Source organism: Crinia signifera, chromosome 5 (genome assembly GCF_055691185.1).
Source record: "Crinia signifera chromosome 5, ASM5569118v1, whole genome shotgun sequence".
Taxonomy (NCBI): domain Eukaryota; kingdom Metazoa; phylum Chordata; class Amphibia; order Anura; family Myobatrachidae; genus Crinia; species Crinia signifera.
This window is the reverse complement of record NC_139221.1, coordinates 75,393,668-75,408,349: the sequence shown is the minus strand read 5'-3', so window position 1 is coordinate 75,408,349 and position 14,682 is coordinate 75,393,668. Positions and strand designations below refer to the sequence as shown.

Here is a 14,682-nt window from a genome sequence, read left to right as displayed (position 1 = left end):
AAATATAAACGTACAGATATCTGTTAAACCAACATTATTACCGCTCAACAGAGAAAATGGAAGGCGGTGTCTGGTTGGTGGTGCTCCCAAAAAATGTTCAGCAAACAAACTGAAAGAATATTTGTCACAAGGATGACAAAGGGAGAACAAAAGGGTTTTTGGGGCACACTTGTAGAATGAGAAGAATTGTATATTTAAAATGTAACTTTTATTGAAAAACTTAAGCTAAAATATAAGTACGCATGACACATAGTAATAGTAATAAATGACAATACACAAAATGACCATGCTATAAATAGAATAATGGTCTCAAAGAATGCTCATGCGGATGAGCTATTGGAGGCGAAAATAAATAAAATAAGGCACACTAGATGAGAAAATATATGTAAACTGTTGGCGTGGAGCAATCGACACGAACAAATTCGCCCGCCAAGTTTCTCACTCATGTGTTTTTTTGACGCGTGACACTCAACCCCTGTGTCAATGGCCTGAAGTGGTATACTGAGTCTGAATCTTGACGCTTTGGATAATTAGCATGTGGGAAGAAAACGGTCCAGATGTAGAAAGAAGTTTTGCTCCTTGGCCCAGTAGTTTCTGCAATCCGGTGCGCTACAGCTCCTGGTATTCCCCGTTGGTCACCCTCATGGGTACTAACCAGGCCAATCACTGCTTAGCTTCCGAGTTCGGGATGGGAATCAGGCGTACCAGTGATGTATGGCCGTAAATGCACCAATGGATGGGATCTCACTGTGGTCAGCGGAAGACTTATGAGTGCTTCTGCTTTTTGATGTGAAAACCACCTGATCCTCTGTTGCCAAAGGTATTGCAGAGAGATCAGGGATATCCGCAGCAAATGAGAGAGCAGCGTAGACAGAAGAGATTGAGGTAAGAATGTGGGTATCGTGAAATCCCCCTTCTGCTATTCACCATCTGTCATGTGGACATCGAATGATGATTGAGAGTGATAAGGATATCTCGGTTTACTCCAACAGAGTGAGGAGAAAAAGAATTTATAGAGGAATGTACCCGAGTCTCCGAGCTGGAGTAATGTATCTGATCTCAGTATCGGTGTCACTGAGGGCCAGATTACATCCAAGGGAAATTATTTTGTAAATACGAGTGCATGGACAACAAAGCATACATGCAAGTGAGTACCAATGCGATTGGTTCAGGGGGTGTGGTACATCAGCTAAATAACTACTGATATAGTACTGATGGAGTGAAAAGTACCACCGATAAATATCATAAGAGTCAAATCCCAGGTGTAAAACACATGAAAAAAAGGGGGGGGCGTTTGAGTTATGAATAATCAGTGGCTCAATGCTGACACTAATTACAAAGGCGCTTCTTGTACATGAAAGGACGCCTATTGCAAACGGTACTTGGTACAAGTGCCTGTCTCAGGTGATGGCTGTAGAGCCAAGGTGGTAGTGTCAGAGTAATTATTCTGTAGATAATTGACTGGAGTAAGTAATTTGCTTAGTATACAAACTAAATGCCTAAGTATATGTTACATATGGTACAGCAGACAATTAGTATTTTGTTCAGTATACACAAAAAAAGTATACACAAAAAAAGGGGAAAAGATATTCAGTACATTCAATGCAGTACAACAAATGATGTGCGTTTGACTTAATTGGCTGCTTTATAGTACAATAGATGATATACGTTTTGCCTTCATTGGCTACTTTAAATATGATTATAATCCCCAAAGAGTGCTTGTTAACCAAATAGCTGGTGCAGAAGGCTATGCCGCCTACATGGACAACCAAATAGCTGGTGCAGAAGGCTATGCCGCCTACATGGACAACAGTAGAAATAGAAAGATTAACCTGCTAGCCAATAAACCAGTAGTAATTAAATTGCTAACAATTGAAACATTTGAGCATATAATTGGTTACAGGTAACAGGGTGCAATGCCTGGCTACAATGCCTGTGCAAACCAGTTGCTTGTAGTGGTAAATACCAAAGAGGAGCTGAGGATGCAGTGGCTAGATTTCACTAATCGGTTAGATGAGCATCCAGAGAGTGGCATTTATCAATGTGTAGAAAGCTCTATGCACATTGCGCAAGCAACTTTCACACAGTGTTGCTGTGTGCGTGGCGTCACAACACAGAGAGCAGTCGGGGAGACTTTCACTTACCCGGGACCCGCTCAGTGGCGTCCCAGCGCTCGTCGCGATCAGTGGATCGTGACTGCTATTTGAAACCAGCACAACTGCGGCGGGGAGTCGGGGTGAAGGGCTGTCTCCACCCGGTGTCTGCTGTGTTACCTGTTTGGTAGCAGGGGCGGGCTGCGTGGACCGGAGTTCCTTCGTTCCGTTGGTACAGCGTCCAGGCTGGAGTAGGGGGTGTGTCAGAGGCGTCAATTGACACGTGTTTCGCCTATTGGCTTGTTCACAGTGACGCTGTACCAACAGAACGAAGGAACTCCGGTCCACGCAGCCCGCCCCTGCTACCAAACAGGTAACACAGCAGACACCGGGTGGAGACAGCCCTTCACCCCGACTCCCCGCCGCAGTTGTGCTGGTTTCAAATAGCAGTCACGATCCACTGATCGCGACGAGCGCTGGGACGCCACTGAGCGGGTCCCGGGTAAGTGAAAGTCTCCCCGACTGCTCTCTGTGTTGTGACGCCACGCACACAGCAACACTGTGTGAAAGTTGCTTGCGCAATGTGCATAGAGCTTTCTACACATTGATAAATGCCACTCTCTGGATGCTCATCTAACCGATTAGTGAAATCTAGCCACTGCATCCTCAGCTCCTCTTTGGTATTTACCACTACAAGCAACTGGTTTGCACAGGCATTGTAGCCAGGCATTGCACCCTGTTACCTGTAACCAATTATATGCTCAAATGTTTCAATTGTTAGCAATTTAATTACTACTGGTTTATTGGCTAGCAGGTTAATCTTTCTATTTCTACTGTTGTCCATGTAGGCGGCATAGCCTTCTGCACCAGCTATTTGGTTGTCCATGTAGGCGGCATAGCCTTCTGCACCAGCTATTTGGTTAACAAGCACTCTTTGGGGATTATAATCATATTTAAAGTAGCCAATGAAGGCAAAACGTATATCATCTATTGTACTATAAAGCAGCCAATTAAGTCAAACGCACATCATTTGTTGTACTGCATTGAATGTACTGAATATCTTTTCCCCTTTTTTTGTGTATACTTTTTTTGTGTATACTGAACAAAATACTAATTGTCTGCTGTACCATATGTAACATATACTTAGGCATTTAGTTTGTATACTAAGCAAATTACTTACTCCAGTCAATTATCTACAGAATAATTACTCTGACACTACCACCTTGGCTCTACAGCCATCACCTGAGACAGGCACTTGTACCAAGTACCGTTTGCAATAGGCGTCCTTTCATGTACAAGAAGCGCCTTTGTAATTAGTGTCAGCATTGAGCCACTGATTATTCATAACTCAAACGCCCCCCCCTTTTTTTCATGTGTTTTACACCTGGGATTTGACTCTTATGATATTTATCGGTGGTACTTTTCACTCCATCAGTACTATATCAGTAGTTATTTAGCTGATGTACCACACCCCCTGAACCAATCGCATTGGTACTCACTTGCATGTATGCTTTGTTGTCCATGCACTCGTATTTACAAAATAATTTCCCTTGGATGTAATCTGGCCCTCAGTGACACCAATACTGAGATCAGATACATTACTCCAGCTCGGAGACTCGGGTACATTCCTCTATAAATTCTTTTTCTCCTCACTCTGTTGGAGTAAACCGAGATATCCTTATCACTCTCAATCATCATTCGATGTCCACATGACAGATGGTGAATAGCAGAAGGGGGATTTCACGATACCCACATTCTTACCTCAATCTCTTCTGTCTACGCTGCTCTCTCATTTGCTGCGGATATCCCTGATCTCTCTGCAATACCTTTGGCAACAGAGGATCAGGTGGTTTTCACATCAAAAAGCAGAAGCACTCATAAGTCTTCCGCTGACCACAGTGAGATCCCATCCATTGGTGCATTTACGGCCATACATCACTGGTACGCCTGATTCCCATCCCGAACTCGGAAGCTAAGCAGTGATTGGCCTGGTTAGTACCCATGAGGGTGACCAACGGGGAATACCAGGAGCTGTAGCGCACCGGATTGCAGAAACTACTGGGCCAAGGAGCAAAACTTCTTTCTACATCTGGACCGTTTTCTTCCCACATGCTAATTATCCAAAGCGTCAAGATTCAGACTCAGTATACCACTTCAGGCCATTGACACAGGGGTTGAGTGTCACGCGTCAAAAAAACACATGAGTGAGAAACTTGGCGGGCGAATTTGTTCGTGTCGATTGCTCCACGCCAACAGTTTACATATATTTTCTCATCTAGTGTGCCTTATTTTATTTATTTTCGCCTCCAATAGCTCATCCGCATGAGCATTCTTTGAGACCATTATTCTATTTATAGCATGGTCATTTTGTGTATTGTCATTTATTACTATTACTATGTGTCATGCGTACTTATATTTTAGCTTAAGTTTTTCAATAAAAGTTACATTTTAAATATACAATTCTTCTCATTCTACAAGTGTGCCCCAAAAACCCTTTTGTTCTCCCTTTGTCATCCTTGTGACAAATATTCTTTCAGCTCATGTTTACAGCCCGGCTGCCACTTGGGCACAGGGGGGAAGGTGCCAGCACTGGAGGGAGGGATATCCAGACTCAGCCTGAGTAGCTGATGCACTCCTCTTTTCTACCTCTGTAAAGCTGTGTCACCTGAACTCTTTCTCTGGTGGTGTGATCTGAAACCCCACCCACTGACACTCCCCTGCCAGCTCTGGGGATTGTTAGCTGTAAAGGTGTGAGGGGATTCCAGAACTTTCTTTACTACACTGACCACCACTGTTTAACACCTATTACTTGCATTGAATACACACATATGTATTATCTCCTGCACCACCAATGTGTACATAACAGCAAGTGTGGTTTAAATACAGAAATGTAATATGGTATTAAATATATATTATATATTCACTTTATATTAAGCATATATGAATTATACATACATTGATACACATCACATATTTTACCTGTGTTTAAATATATGAACGGTTTCTACGTCAACCACGTGCATATATTTATCAACTACAGACCCTACATAAGTATTTGGTTTACTAACCATTTAACATGGTTACACACACATTGTTTAAGAAGGCACCCATGGACATATGATTGTAATTACAAGGGAGTGCCGGGTTGAATTGTTATCTATCTATATCTATATCTATATGTATATATATATATATATATATATATTGGTATCGGATCGGCACTCACCATGAATATCAACAAAGTCCACGTGCCATTGTGTAAATAAACAGCATGCAGGAATCCCAAGGAATCAGGAGTCAACACGGCACTGCGGTAAAACACGGTTCACTTCTTTATTGTATCTTTAGCCTCAACGGCTCGTTTTGGGGTCACAACCCTTTTCCCAAGAGGGATAGAGATACAACATGTACATTGCACATACCTTAAATAGAGCAGGTAAATTGGCGCCGTCTCCTCCCCTCCGCTATATATATATATATATATATATATATATATATATACAGTCCAACAGGGGGGCGGCACTCCAAAGAATCAATAATCACTCAGTCAAAGCGGCATCATGTGAAAGAAAGTGTATTATAGCGCCAAGCGCTTTCGGGGCATAACCCTGTCCTCAGGGCATCAATACACAGGGGAGAAGGGAGCATTGATGCCCTGAGGACGGGGTTATGCCCCGAAAGCGCTTGGCGCTATAATACACTTTCTTTCACATGATGCCGCTTTGACTGAGTGATTATTGATTCTTTGGAGTGCCGCCCCCCTGTTGGACTGTGTATTTCTATTTGGAAGGCACCCACCTTTTGGCTCTATTTATCCAGAGTGCCGGCATATTGTAGCTGTATATATATATATATATATATATATATATATATATATATATATATATATCATTGGTGAAATGGGCACTCACCAAGATCAAAGCTTAAAAATAGATTTGTTGCATCAGAGCTGACATACCATCGACGTAACGTGGTGTCACAGATCGTCATCAGGAATTTAAACAGCCTTGTAGCAAACAGCATCAGACAAGCAACCTGGCAGCCATCCCCCAGAGAGGATACATGGAGGATGGATGCCAGGTTGATTGTCTGATGCTGTTTGCTACAAGGCTGTTTAAATTGCTGATGATGGTCTGTGTTAAACCGAAATGTCACATTACGTCGATGGTAAATCAGTTCTGAGGCAATAAATCTATTTTGAATCTTTGACCTTGGCGAGTGCCCATTTCACCCACAATATACTTTGATGTTTATTCATTTGTTGGAGCACCCACTCTCTGGCATTAAGTTAATTTGAGTGTGGATATCTATCTATATATCTATCTAATATATATATATATATATATATATATATATATATATATATATATATATATATATATGTATATACACATATATATATATATATATATATATATATATATATATATATATATATATATATATATATATATATATATATAGTTTACCAGCATGAATATCTTTTATTTTAATGTAGTTTTTTTAATGATGGGATTTTAGTTAAAAGGATGCCAGTCACACCATATACAGTATGCAGTAGATTTAAAAATAAATTTAAACTGCATACACTATATCAGAATGTCATGTAACATGTTGAGTGATTGATAAAATGCTCTACATTCCATAGCAGAACAGGAGAATCAGCAGCTAGTTTCTGCGAAAGAGTCACATATGCTAACTCACTTGGAATGTACTAAACTAAGATAAGCAGAAATATATTTAGCCTCTGTTTTTTCAGTGATCATGACAGCTTTGCAAACAGACTTTCAAATTTAGCAACTTCCAATAAATCAAAATTTTTTAACATAACGTTAAGATCGAATTTTGTATTAATATGAAACATATTTATATTTATTTTTCTGCAGGATTTTGTGCCATATTGCATTCATGAAATATATTTTTGTTGTTACTATAGATACATTGCGTGTCATACTTCTCTTGTTTTTAATTTTACTTTGTTTAATAGACAATTTCTGTTTCCGAAGGCTGCATTTTAAAACAAAAATGTAAGAAACACTTTCATATAGCTTCTGTTTCTTTTTACAAGTATCAAAAGGGGGCATTGGCTAGGTTAAAAATCTACTAAGTGTAAAGGTGCGTACACACGGGGCAATATGATCGCTGGCAATATATTGCTCAGCAATCATATTGCCCCGTGTCCCGTTTTCATCTGCGACCAGTGATGGTCGCAGATGAAAATTTAAACACTGCTGGGTGAAGAGGCAATGGAAGTCGCTGGTCGGAGGAGCATGCTCCTCCGACCAGCGACCATTCAGGGGCTGAAAACGGGAGCGCGCACCCGGCGATTTATCGCTGGTGCACACTCCAATCACTGGCAATATGTTCGCTCAGCGACCATATTCCCAGCGATTTCAGCCCCTATCACCCCCGTGTGTACACAGCATAATACAACAACCGAGAGCACTTATTTATACCCTTGGCAATCATTGGCAAGATACACTGGGGGGAATTTATTAAGATGTGTATTCTACTTGACATGTGATGTTGCTATGAGCAACCAATCAGAATCTACGTCTTATTTATTTAGCACCCTCTAGAAGATAGTAGACAGGATCTGATTGGTTGCCCATAGGAACATCACATGTGAAGTAGAATACACATCTTAGTAAATGTCCACCACTATCTAGCATGGAGAATACAACATTAATAGCAATTCAGAAAGGCATAGAACATTAACAACAGAAAGCCCACTTCAATCACTATCATGTAAAACATAGGCAAACGCAAAGGGGGTTTCTGGTTGCCCCCTCCTCTTGGCAAGTGCCTTAAATAGCACTTGTATATAATGTGATCAATAGAGCTGCCACCTCATCACGCAGTGTAAGGGACAGAGCAGAGCTGCTGCACATGCCCAGTCTACCAGCTTCTTCTACCACATTTACAGTATGTGTGCATCTGAGTCCTCAAACATCGCAATAGAAAAAAGAGTAGCTGCCAGGAGGAAGAGGCAGGAGCCTTACCATGAAGTGGGAGATTGTGAGCTTAGAAAGTGCAGTACTGGTTCTATTATGTTTTTGTATTTATTTATAATGTTTAACCTTTTCCCGACCACTTATTTTATTTAAATGTTTAAAACAGCCTATACTATAGCCCATCTGTACTGTAAAATATTAATATTGTATTCCATACAGTAACCAGGGTATACAAAGACCAATTTTTACAGCTGTTACCACTGTTACCCAGTGTTTCTATTTTATAAGTGGCTTCCCGGTCAGTGGGGGGATTGCATATAAGACTGCAGGACTACAATAATAGTCACACCGTAGCTGGGAAAACACTTCCAAAATAGCTGCTCTAAGAGTGACAGACATTGTTGTTAATGCGTCCTAGCATGCCACACACAATCTGTGCTGGCGGGTCAGAAACCTGAGGGAAGAATGCGCAAGAGATTGCAGGGCTGCAAGAATAATTACATTGCAGCATTTGCAAGACTTAAAGGCAGTGAATGACAAACAATAACCATACCATACCGTAACAGCCAAATAACAGCAACCAATAGGGTAATGAAATATGGGGGACACTATTCTGATATGAATCAAACACCAAATATATATACAGATACACACACAGGAGGTTATTCTGGTTGACTCGTTAGGCTGCTAATATGCAACCTTGCAAGTCCACCAAACGATGCCCAGCAGACGCCGGGCTGTCCGCCCCCCCTCACAGTGTGGGTTCGACTGCACTGGCTGCGAATGGATGTTTAACATAAAACATCCATCTGCAGCCTCTGGAGACCCACCCCCATCATTTGATGGTCACTGACCATTGATGGTGAAGGCCCACGCATATGTAAGGTTGCTATGAGCCACCTTACATATGCGTGTCCACTCGGAGGAAAGTAGGCGGGCAGATGACATCCGGTGATGCCAGCTGCCCATCCCCCGCCTGTCTGTCATACCCTCATTACCATGAGAATGCCCAGCATTCTCCTGGGAATGCACATGGAACGCAGGGCTTTCCCATATGGTATTGAGGCTGCCTGGCGCCCCCCTGCCCCTCACCCCCACCTACTGTGCAGGGTGCATGCACCCAGAAAACAGGATGTTCACCATGGGTGCACTCCCCCTGCATATGCACAATGTGCAGAAATGTGCATGTGCACAAAATAGGTTCCAGAATAGGTTCCAGAATACACCTTTTTCCCCTCCCTCTTAGGCAAATCCTTGCCTGTTAAATGATAGATTACTATCAATATCTATCAAAGTTGGCAGCTTATGGTTGAAATGTAACTGCAATAAGGAACAAGAATACATATTAGGGATTAAAGTACAGAGCATAAGAACATACCACTCCAAAGAGTTCTACCAAAGGAGTGCAATTGACTGTAGCTTTATTAAGAACCATACAAGTCTTAATATTGCAACTGTTACAAATTTGAATTAAGCCTGAATAAAGAATATAAAACTATAAATATTGTGTAACAGAGAGGGCATTATACAGTATATCGCAACATATTGCTACAGAGCACAAAGGTGAATAACCTAGATAAATAAAAAGGCACTTCTCTGAGAGAGAACCAAAATTACAACAAAGCATGAAGGCTCACACTGTGTTATATTAACAATAAATACAAATATAGCAAATAAGGGTAAGAATAAGACAATTGGTACAAGTGAGTCATTTATTTTTCCGATAAGGGTCCCACACGGAATAGAACAATCTGAATATACAGTAAAAATTCCAAGGCAATAATTAGTGACTCACGAGAGAGAAAAACCTCAATAAGCACACAACATATGAACACATGGAATCATCTGTTTTAATCAACATTTCTTTACTTTTTTCGCACACTTTTTGATTTTAATATAAATTGTTTTAATAAAACTAATAAAAGGTAAATTTTAGAAATATATTCAATCAGTTGGACTAGCTATAATATAGAGTCCTGGGGGTGCACCCAACCAGAATTGTTCTATCTTTTTTCATTTTTTTCCTATACAAATATAACCAGAGAAGGGTCGCACCACCCCTTGCACCACAAGGGTATAGACCAATACTGCAGGACTGTATAGCTGGTACTGTACATTAAGTAAAAAACTGTTATGCCGCCCATACACGCTTCGATCCCGGCATGCGTTCTGTGCTTAACTAGCACACATCGCATTGCATCGTATGCCTTGTGCATGCGTAGTGCATGCAATACGATGCAATGCGATAAAAAGCTCGTACAAAAAGTATGTGCAGCACATACTTTTTGTACTGTGCGATGAGGTGCCACGGGAGCGCGCACCTCAAAGCACACATCGCACCGACGGGATCGGTGCGTGTATGGGCACCTTTACTGCTCCCTCAGACTCCCAGACTTACTCCAATGTGCTACAGTATGGGAGATTTTAGATTACATTTGGAAATCCCCTCTAAAAATCTTGCCTTTGCCACTGTAACAGTATGCAATAAACTCTCTCATTTATTTCTACATTTCCCAAAATATTCTTATACTCACAGTTAAGGCTACTTCCTCTTTTCGTTCCCGTTAGACATCTGTCTAAAATTCCTTTGAGTGTTTTCTTAATTATTGTGTTATGACATGAGAGACAGTCTACAGCTCCTCTTACCTCAGGTTATCCGGTAGGCATCAATGATAAAGAAAATTGGGGTCATTGAAAAGTTATGGCTTAGTGATATTTGCTATGACACTAAACTCTCTAGTGTTTTCTAGATTTGATAAGTGCATGTGAGTCGAAGACAACAATTATCTTCAGCGTCTGAACAATAAATAAGCTTGTCAAAACATTTAAGCTGTAGCAAAGCTTTTTATTGCTATTGTAACATATTACTGAAACATTCACCTCTCCTGGGTGATGATCCCTAATTGAATTGCATTCAATAGCAAATATTGTTCAGAACAAAAGTTTGTGCTTATTAATATTTTGGGGAAACAAATTACAATGAGGGAATTTGGGGTTTTAGTACTAAGTACTAAGCACTGGAGTGAGGTAAAGTGAACAGAAATAAAGTACCAGCAGTCCCTAACAGTCATTTAGAGGTCTGTATGGAAAAATTACAGTTAGGCGCTAGTTGGTTGGGGCTTTAACTTTATACAAAAAAGTCCTTCCAACTGAGTAGGTCATGTCCTGAGGCCATTGCACATATTCCACATTGATGTAGCATACTAACTTTTGTGTGATGCTGAGCATAAACACGCATTTTCTCTAAGGAGCCCTGGAGAGTGCACCTTCTCTATATTTTAAATAAATATGAATGCATCTTCCTGAGCATTAGCCGAGCACCCCATGCCAATACGAAAGCTACAAGTGAGTGCCAACCAGTTCCTGAATATATATACTTGAATTTCTGGTGACCTGTCTTGACAAAGGCCCTCTAGTGGCCGAAACGTTGACTGCTTACAACAGTAAGATTTATTATACCCTGACAAAGTACCATTAAAGTTGTGCAAGTGATCTTATTGGTGAGTGCTCTCCATGGATCCCCCCCCAAAAAAAATTATATATATATATATATATATATATATATATATACCTAGGAAGGCACCCACCATTCGACTCATCTTGGGAGTGCTATCTATCCCTCAACCGCTGTATATATATAAAAACCTGACTGCACTTTGTATAACATGTCTTATGTGAATTTTGTCTGATTCCCTACAGGGCGTACCACTGTTTCACCACAAGGTGACGCTATCTCCCCATAGGATGTTGATGTAGCAGCAGTTCAGGTGGAAGCAAAAATCTCCAGCTGGAATGCTGAGTAGGCGTTTCCGGCTGTGACAGCCGAGTTACTCGGAAGTGTGCATCCGTTTACACCGATTCTCAAGCACATGCACTTTTAAAGCCGGACCATCCCCGCCTGATCAAATGGAGTATCAAGCCGGAACAAAGTGGACAAATAATGGACTTTGTATGTGTGTTTTATCCTGTAAATTGGGTGCCCATACGCTTTATTGATGTGAAACGCATGCTTCCAGCTCTAGGCTGGAACGCAAAAAAGACCGGATCCACTGCAGGATGATGCACCCCTGTGACCCGGTCCCGGCTTATGGAACGCACGCTTCTGGGTTTACTGAAACACAAACATCTGGAAAGAGGCAATATGATGCACTTCCGGTTCCGGTCAGCTTTTTGTCCTATTTAAACAACTCCAGCCACGGACTACAGCATGCTCCTGATGTAGGACCCAATGGTCTGAAATGCATTAAGCAGCTGTACCCATGATTGGAGGACAGTATCTTTATTTTGGGAGGACCATCTGCACCGTTGATTCCACACTGAGTTCCGGCTAGGAGGTTCTTAATTGGCATCCATAATCAGAACCACAGGAGTAGTTGGAGAGATCCTCCATTTTTATCACTGGCTGTTGATTACATGCTTGTTTTATCCCAACTTTAAATTACATAAGAAAAGAGGACATTTATGGACTGTGAATATTGGGACACTGAGTATCGCTTAAGATAAGAGAGGAATTTCTCTTTTCTCTCTATGGTTCATTTCTAAAACCAGTGTAAGTGCTACCTCCTTACGCTTCTCCAACCTTAGCGCCCAGGATACTGATATATATATATTTTTGTCTATATGATTCAAAGTTGCGGTGTAACTTTTCTTTTCAGTGTTTGAGCTGCTTTGGTTTCACTTGCGCAACTGTACAAAATATCCATTGTCTAAAGTTGCATGGCACCACATTTTGTATTTTGCATTGTGGATTGAATATTTTAACTCACTTTTTCACCAGGAGTACAAAGTTAACACCACACAGCTCAGATGGATCCCCACTTGAGTGTGGACTTAGCATCTCAACAAGACAGGAACTTGGTTCTGGTAACTACCCCTTTGGGAGAGACGTTTAGTTTCACACAAGCACAAATTGATAGCATCCTATCACAAGAATCTATGTACCTTCCAAGTGCAGCTCCTAATATGGAGGATCTACTTCAACAATTGTCTAAATTGAGAAAGCGTGAAATTGATTTTAAACTGCACAGTATATCGCTTGCAAATTATTTTAAGGAACGCTAGATACCAAGGGGGTTCCGGGTACGAAATACCCCTACAATCGGGAGAACGAACACTGATTTTGTTCGGAAGTGGATCACTTTTTCAAATAAGTGTGCGTTTGACCTTAGGATTTTAGTTGTTGAAGAGGCGAACAGAGAGTTGTCTGTCACCAGATCCAAAATAACATCGTCTCAGTATCCAGGCGGCGGGGCGGCGAGGCGGACGCAATACTGTCCGCCTCCCACTCGACAGGGCTGGGGGGGACCTCTGGCCACTGTGGGGGGGTGCGGTCGCCCGGTGTGGGCATCCGCGCATCCCCTTCCGGCATACAGATGGCGGCGGGGCAGGGGATGGCAATGGCGACGCCATCGCCATCCCCTGCAAAGATGAATCCCGCTACATCTGTACATTGCCAAAATTACATAAAGATCCCGGTAGACCTCCAGGGAGGCCGATAGTATTAGCAAGAGACTCATTGCTTCAGTCAACCTCACAACTCCTGGACAGCATATTACAGCCTCTTCCTCAAGGACACAACTTCATTCCTTAAAAAGTTTCAAGAGTTTGATATGATTCCACCAGGAACTCTGCTTTGCAGCCTTGATGTTTGTAACCTGTACACCTCATGGGGGACTCTTGGCCATGAAAGAATTTCTACTGGAAAATCTTGATAATGCTATTTTGGATCATGCATTCTTCCTGAGTTTGCTTGAGTTAACACTTAGGCGTAATTATTTTCTTTTCGATGGGGACTATTATGTCCAGCATAGGTGGTGTGCCATGGGGCCTTCTGTGGCACCCTCCTATGCTAATATTTTTATGTTTTCCATTGAATTTGATTTATTCCTCTCCGTCCCGTCCACTATGGGGCACATGTTGATATATACCAGGAACATCGACGATGTATTCCTGATGTGGATGGGCGGGGAGGAGCATTTTGTGCAACTCATGACCAGCATTAAGGCTATTAGCTCATTTATCAAGTTCACCTATGTTTGTGACCATGAGTATTCACACTGTTTAGATGTTGAGGTACAGGTTAAAGAAGGAAAAAATCCACACTAGAGTGTACAACAAACCTACCGACCGTAATACATTATAATTACCGTTTATCCTAGATAAGGTGGTTGAAAAAATTCATACACGTGGATATGATAAACGAGAACTAGTACAGGCCAAACATAAAGTTTTGCAGAGGGACAGATTAGAGCTAATCAGCTCATCAAAAAGGATAATACAAAAAAGATTCCATTGGTCAGTGATTTCTCTACTGTACATCCTTTTTTACAAAGAGCCACTAAAACTTTGTGGCCCATAGTAAGCACAGGGAAGGATTTGCCTGTATTTAAGGACAAACGTGCCATTTTAGCTTTTACCCGTGGCAGAAACCGGCTGGTCAGATCAGATATTACAGATATGGGGAAAAATATTCACCCCAATGTTTACATCAAACCAGCTGGGTGTTACAGTTGTTTTAACTGTATTACCTGTAAATTTTTAATGCCCTGTAAAACTTTTAAACATCCCCATGGAGAAAAAATCTATAACATTTGATTTGTCCATACTTGTGACACCACATATGTGGTGTATGTGAT

General features: G+C 41.4%; 2 pseudogenes; one reads left to right on the top strand and one right to left on the bottom strand.

The window, feature by feature from the left end:
- Positions 1–606: 606 nt before the first annotated feature.
- LOC146005980 (5S ribosomal RNA) lies at positions 607–726 on the bottom strand (annotated as a pseudogene).
- A 3,287-nt stretch (positions 727–4,013) lies between these two features.
- Positions 4,014–4,133, top strand: LOC146005978 (5S ribosomal RNA; annotated as a pseudogene).
- The last annotated feature ends 10,549 nt before the right edge of the window (positions 4,134–14,682 follow it).